This window comes from Silurus aristotelis, assembly GCF_946808225.1.
Source record: "Silurus aristotelis genome assembly, chromosome: 14".
NCBI lineage: Eukaryota > Metazoa > Chordata > Actinopteri > Siluriformes > Siluridae > Silurus > Silurus aristotelis.
Genome location: NC_139587.1, coordinates 3,181,358 through 3,188,857, shown reverse-complemented (window position 1 = coordinate 3,188,857; position 7,500 = coordinate 3,181,358). Strand labels below are relative to the sequence as shown.

The window sequence follows — 7,500 nt, the reverse complement described above, 5'->3', positions numbered from 1 at the left end:
TTATTAAGAATAAATCAAAGGGGTTCATACAATTATAAAACAGGAGTCAAGTCAAGTCAAGTCAAGTTTATTTCTATTGCGCTTTTCACAATAGACATTGTCTCAAAGCAGCTTTACAGAAATCAACAGTCAAGGTGAACGGTGTGCATTTATCCCTGATGAGCAGCCGTGGTGACTGTGGCAAAGAAAAACTCCCTTAGATGTAATGAGGAAGAAACCTTGAGAGGAACCAGACTCAAAAGGGGAACCCATCCTCATTTGGGTGACATTAAGAGTTTGATCATAAATCTTTCAACAATACAGAACACTGGAGAATGAGAACTAACATGAGCACTGGAGTATAAGATTATAAGTAAATGTTCTTTCTACAGTCTTTGGTATAAAAGTAGGAGCTACTGAGCTCAACTGAACTAGGAGCTCAAGATGTGTGATCTCAGAGTCAGTGGCATACTTGTTCAATAAATATAAAAAAATATATATCTGTCTAATGAGATTTTCTTGCTGAATAGAGTTTCACATGACGCGAAAAACAAAAAACATTCACTAAGTGGTGGCTACAAAGGAGTGGAGAACAGACTCTTTAATCAAACTCTTTAAAACCGTAAAGTGAAAAGCATCTACATAACACATTGTACCTTATAAATTATATTATATTATATTATATTATATTATATTTTATTATACTATATTTGATTTTATTATATTATAGTTCCTTCTCTGCATTTCTCTCCTCTGAGTATTCGATCTCACCACACATTCTTCTCTTCTATTTAATACAACTCCCTTTTTTCCATTGTATACTCTTTCAACAACTAATATGTTTATTCTTCCCAAACATGTGCGTTTGTATACATGAGGTCATTCCGCTTAAAATGTCGCACCATACACGGGCCATTCTGGCGATCATCCTAGTTAAAGCTCTTCTACATAATCCAAAATGACGAGAGCAAGACTTTTAATTGACATCAAAACTTTAACATTAACAAAAAAAAAAAAAACTGTTAATTAACCCACACATTTCCTAGTCATCTAGGTGCACATCCATACACTCCACTGTTGCACTGCATCGGCATGAGAACTCAAACTAAAGCAGGCTTTGGCAATCTTTATCACGAGCGGTTCCTCTTCCAGTGGGCTAAAACAACATTGCACAATCTGCACCCTATTGAGGCGGCTCTGTTGTGGGCTGATGCTACTCTAGCACAAAAGGGGGGGGGGGGGTTAATGCAAAGCAGAGAGAACCTGAGTAGGAACACACACATACACATTTATAAACACTTATACACATTACACTACACTACACTACACTACACTACACTACACTACTTTACAGAATAAAATTGATTGCAAATATACATTTTAACATCAGGAATCAGTCCTTAAGCGTGTAAAGAGCGAGCCAGGGGTGACAGTGCCAAGGAAATACTCATTGAGATGGTATGAGGACTGATGGACCCTTGCAAAAACTGTTTTATGTTCTAGAGTCCACAGTAACCTCACTGATCTTTAGGCTGTCCATGTGGAGACAGAGGGGGACAAAGGGACAGACCTCTATCCAGAATTAGGGCTTCAGGATGAATCAGTCAGGTCCAGAAAATATTTCTAAGCATTTATCTATAATGCACTATAGAGAAAGTACCATATAATGGTTCGGTTTATTATTAGCCAGAGCGCAGATCAACTAATAAACATCACAACCACACTAGCAGGTATTCACTTGCATGTTCTATCTAAGTTCATAACAATAAATGCTGAATGTATATTCACTTTCAGCTACTCATATTGTATACAATTCAATGGCAGGCACACATACAGACGCTCCCCACATTACAAACATCCACTTTACAAACTTTCGCGGATACGAACAAACCTGTCCTCAAAGTGAACTTTGTTCGGAGTCGATAAAATTCAAAGCGAAGGAGATTTTTATAATTTTTTATTACTTAATACAAAATATTGTTTACAGTATTTCGATTAGTTTTTTTATTTTATGATTAGATAGTATTTATGGCTCTTACATCATTAGGAGATATGCGTAGTCGTTAGCGAACACTGTAACAATTTACGAAAAAATTCATGCTACGAACGATCGGAACGTAACTCGTTCGTAAGGTGGGGAGCAGCTGTATTCTTATTAACATTGTGTATAGTAGTAGAAGTTTAAAGTCATTCCAACCCGTATACAGTGCAGTACACATTGAAACAAAACAACGCATGAATAACAAAAGATCATATGAGACAGTAGACACACATTTATTTATTTATTTATTTATTTATTTATTTATTTTATTAAATATAAATCAAATTAATTTTATTTGTTTTATATTTTTATTTATATAAAATATATATTAAAAAAAATTTTATCATAAAAATGTTAAAAAAATCTCATTAACAATCTTAAATTATTTATTTTTTAAATCATTAAAAATCATTTAAAAAATCTTTCAAAAAAATCTTTTGAAAAAATAAATATAATTTTTTAGAAAACAATCTTTGGTGCAGTGCAAAAACCCAGCAAGGTGAAATCATACCTTAGCCCTAAAAAGAAGATAATGTTTTTTGGTCCCAATCTTCACTTGGTCGTACCTCCTATGTAAACCAAGTCTCGACCTTCTTTAGACACTATTTTACACTGAATGCCCACTACGCTGTAAATGTTATATTATTAGAATGATACTATTCAGTAGTACAGTAGATTCAGAACAGTGTACAAAGAAGCAGTAAGTATACCAGAGACAAATTGGGAGAAAGAAATCCTTTCTGTTCTATAAGAACCATTGTTACTGTGAACATTCATTCCAGTTCCTCTATTGAAAGTCAGTAAGAAATGATTCTTCACACATGCAGCGGTTTTTTATCACAGCTTACAATTTCACACCCCACATTTAACATTCCTGTCATATATTTATCTCTGTATTTGTTTAGCGACTTTCATTTTGTGTTTTATATCAACAAAACAAAATCCAGCAGAACTGAGAAACCTGCTCCCAATCCAGAATATCCATATTTAATATGATCAGATTGGTCACATGATTCGCTCAAGGATTCGTACTGTTTCATCAGCATCATGCTATCAAAAGTACAATCAGTGACCGTGGGAAGAAACTGCATATTCAAGTCAATCTATAAAATCTGCCCATCTAAATGTGTGCCATAGGCAAAAATAAGAAGGACTGAGAGCAAAGTAACTATAGAAGCCTGCCTCTTATTAGAAATACATTTGGGGAATAAATTGACATGGTCTTTCCGGTCCGCCCCCAGTCCATGAACAAAAAGTGAACAAAATGTGCCATCAAATTATGGTGATAAGAAAGTATAGGTTCCTCAGAGAAAATGCCTCAGAGAAATAAAATAAAATAAAAAAATAAGAAAGCCAAATTAGCTACAAATGGCACCATGTGACCCGACCTCCTTTAGCGATTTTTCAACATGCACCATGCTTTCATAGGGTTTAATAACAAACTATTCAGTGTTTTAGAACATTTAGATCACAGGTGACAAGACGCAGTGTGTTGAAACCTGAAGCTGCATGTTATGTGGCTGCTTCACATAACATCTGTGACAAGCAAGAAGCTGATAAGACATGTCATCAATTTATTGAATTGGTGTTTATCTGGCAACTCAAAACTGGGACTCCAATCATTGGGTACATCTTCACCATCAGACACACCGCTCAGGACATGCCTTCACCACATAATACACTTCCTGCACAGGACATCCCTCTACAAAAAGACACCCCCATCACAGTATAAACCTTCACCGCATGACAGACCTACAAAAACGTTTTCTTATTTTAATTTCAAAATCAGACATGCCTCCACCAGACACGCCTCCACCACCAGACATGCCTCCACCACACCTCCACCACCAGACACGCCTCCACAACCAGACACATTTCCACCACCAGACACATTTCCAACACAAGACACGCCTCCACCACCAGACACATCCCAACCACCAGTCATGCCTCCACCACCTAAAAAAGGCTCCTCTACCTGAAATGCTCCAACACCAGACACGCCTCCACCACCTGAAACGCCTCCACCACCTGAAACGCCTCCACCACCAGAAACGTCTCCACCACCAGAAACGCCTCCACCACCAGAATCGTCTCCACCACCAGAATCGTCTCCACCACCAGAAACGTCTCCACCACCAGACACACCTACAGGCCTGTTTGCTTGTTTTCAATTCAATACAAATGAGCGCAATGTTCTCGGACATACCGTCTATGCCCTCCACCTCTCATTATGCTTTGGAAAGAGATCTTACATCTCCGTTTTTATTTTCCGCCCTCACCACAACATGTCAAAACATAATCAATATAAAAATTGAGACGGATAGCACACAATCTGGATTTCATCTTTCCTGATGCATGAGTCAGCACATTTTCAGTGTGTAGACTTTGCAAGTGGTCCTGTTCTGTCCTGTTCTGTAATCTGCTGAATATTTTCAGAAGCACATGATACGGTATAACCTGAATTCGGATTTTGACACATTAATTAGCGATATTGTTCAAATCAGGAACTGGGATATGGATCAGTGGTTCGTGGTGGGAAATTATGCAAAATGCAAGATTTCAAATAAACTCACAATTTGTTTAGAACAGAATCGGGCAAGTAAAATCTCCAGTATGTTTATCCTCTTCTATGTTTGGTTGTCTGGAAATGGACATCGTCTCAAAGCAGAGATAAAAAGATAAAGTGGCTATAAAAGAATGTATGTTTGAAGTTTGTCCATAATGTGTGACCCGGTGGTGAGAGTAGCAAAGAAAAAACTCCCTGAGATGGCAGATGAGGAAGAAACCTTAAGAGGAACCACACTTCAGAGGGAAACCCATCCTCATCCTTCTCACCAAATGTCCATCTATTATAGTTCCATCATTGTTAGGGTGTGCAGTGACAGGCGCTTCAATGCAAGTAATTGTAGTAGACTATTGATATTAAGACTGATTTATGTAGTGCAGAAGATGAGTGGAGGAATTCTGAAACATCGACTATGAGATTCCTCAAGTTATTTCAGTCTGTTGAGGTTTTTTTAGCCAGAGATGAAAAAACTGATTCAGATAAAGGATGATCTCTAATCTGAATCAATACATGAGTTCATGTCTTCATCTTCATCCTTTAATCTGTAGCTTATAATGTCTTAATTCAGCTTTATAACCCTGAGTAGGTTTAGTTCCTTGTTTAATGGCAGTGGGAAATTAAAGCACGGTTCTACAGAGAAACAAAACTGAATCAGGATGACATCATTGATCACTGTGCAGCAGATTCAAGATGTTTTTATAGTCTAGATGTTCTGCAGTCATTAAAACTCTCATGTGTGAACATACAGATTGTTTTAACGGCCGAGGAACTTTCTCTGTCTAGTCTAAAGCGTAGTAAAGGATCATTTGTGCTAATAATAACTCAATTAGACGTCAGGATTTGGTTTCCTTAAAAGTTCCTTGTATAAGATTATATTATTTTAAAAAGTCAACCTTATTTACTAAACTGCATTATGACTTTCGCATGACGTTTTCATTTGATTCGTGTGAAACGCATCAGATATTGTATACATAAAACATCTGTGAGCATCTGTCTCAGAGCACTAAAAAGTCAAAATGCAAACACATAAAAAAAACGATTCTGAGGTCTTATTTAGAGACCGGTTCATCTAAATAAACAGACTACAAGTAAGCAGAACTTTCCCACACAGCTCCTGGTTCGAGACCCTGCACATGGCACTTTCGTTTATTCCTGCACAACAACACAGGAGAAGCACAAAGCAGACACGTAAACGCAAAGTCACGCAGAACCACTGATATTCCCCAGGTCATCTTCCAGAATATGATCTCAAACACAGACTGTAAGCATGAGCCCGCAACGGCAGGAAGTTTAGACTCGGATAACGAATAAAGAATAAAACGTAACCCAGAGATAAAACAGGACTCGTCCGTCGTCCATGCGAACTCCGAGGATCCGAGGATTGAGTGAGTCATGAGGATGATTCGTGTTTAAACGAATAGCCAAAGAGTAACTAAGTGGAGAATTACAAAACATCAACAATTATTTATATAATAATGATTCGTTTAAGAAAGTGGATAAACATGATGTAAACGTGGCTGTAAAATTATAAGCGATTTTTCACACGGTTACAAGGTCAAAGCACGAAAAACGACCTTGAAAACGGTCATTTTGACTCTTGTGTAATGTTTTGTGTGTGTGTGTAAAACTTCTAAAACTGATGCATACAATTTCAGTGCAAATAATACATACTGTAGAACAAATAAAGTTTACTATAAGACATAATAATAACACTGTAAAACTAATAATACAAATTTAAAAAAACACTATAAACCTTGAATGCTGAAATTTCATAAATCATCATAAATCATCAAGAAACTACTATTACTAATTTACTATGAAAATTCCACATTGCTACATTGAAGCACTAAGTAAAAGTTTGTGGACACCTGAGCATAAAATTCATATGTGCTTCATAAATGTATTCTCAATTTGCTGTTAAAATAACCTCCACCTTCACCTTAAACTCTGTGGTAACAGTTTGGGGATGAACCACATATGGCTGGAAAAGTTAGGTGTCCCAATACTTTTGTCTATATATTGTAACTTTTACAGAAGCAACCTTTTTTGGAAAACATCAACAGTGTATTTTTTTTTATTTTTGAACTCGGCAGAGAAAAGCGTGAGAGCTGGTACACCTCTCCAGATCAGCAGCTCCTTCAGAAGTTGTTCAGAGGATACACATATGTGCCTTTTATTTCTCTGTCCATTTTAAAGTTCAGCATGTGGACTCTGATCTTCTGAGAAAGTAAACACACAGTAAACGTGACCAGAATACGCCGGTGCACAGCTGGGGAACGTCAGATCCGATTAATAGTAAACACATCTGCACATGAGATCGGGGTTAAGAGACAAAAGACAGCCGTGTATTAGCATTCTGAATCTCATTAAGTAAGTAATTGCGTTTCAAAGGACAGTAACGATGTTTTCATAAGAAATTCATGTTTGAATGTAATAATGAGATCCGTTAGTGTGTATTGGAGCCATTAAATGTGACATTTCTGACTAAGGCTCTGGATCTCAGGGGCATAAACCTGAGATTGTTTCACTCGTATCAGGAACAGCTGCTGCAGAAATGCTTATAAAACCCTCAATCTGAAAATCCTGCTTTGGCATTTATTACATGGTGATATGTGATTTTTATTGCCTATATATTAAAAACCACTCTGTGAAGCTGGGGATGGTTCCTCATCAACAGCCTAAAGATTCATGAAGTTACTGAGCAACTCAAGAACTTTAAGGATGGATGTGGACTGGAATATAAATTGACTACTACAATGGCTCAAGGCCTGTCTGTCTGTCTGTCTGTCTGTCTGTCTGTCTGTCTGTCTGTCTGTCTGTCTGTCTATCTATCTATCTATCTATCTATCTATCTATCTATCTATCTATCTATCTATCTATCTATCTATCTATCTATCTATCTATCTCTGGAATG

At 37.0% G+C, this 7,500-nt stretch overlaps 1 protein-coding gene and 1 long non-coding RNA gene across 5 annotated transcripts in view; one reads left to right on the top strand and one right to left on the bottom strand.

Moving 5' to 3' along the window:
• Positions 1-7,500, bottom strand: part of col23a1a (collagen type XXIII alpha 1 chain a) — a 126,151-nt gene that overhangs the window by 80,521 nt on the left and 38,130 nt on the right. The window lies entirely within an intron of this gene.
• LOC310736828 overlaps positions 6,839-7,500 on the top strand; it is a 10,173-nt gene continuing 9,511 nt past the window's right edge. For all 3 annotated transcript variants that reach the window (XR_014536680.1, XR_014536681.1, XR_014536682.1), the window contains exon 1: positions 6,839-6,956. This is a non-coding gene — a long non-coding RNA (uncharacterized lncRNA). The remainder of the gene's footprint in view (positions 6,957-7,500) is intronic.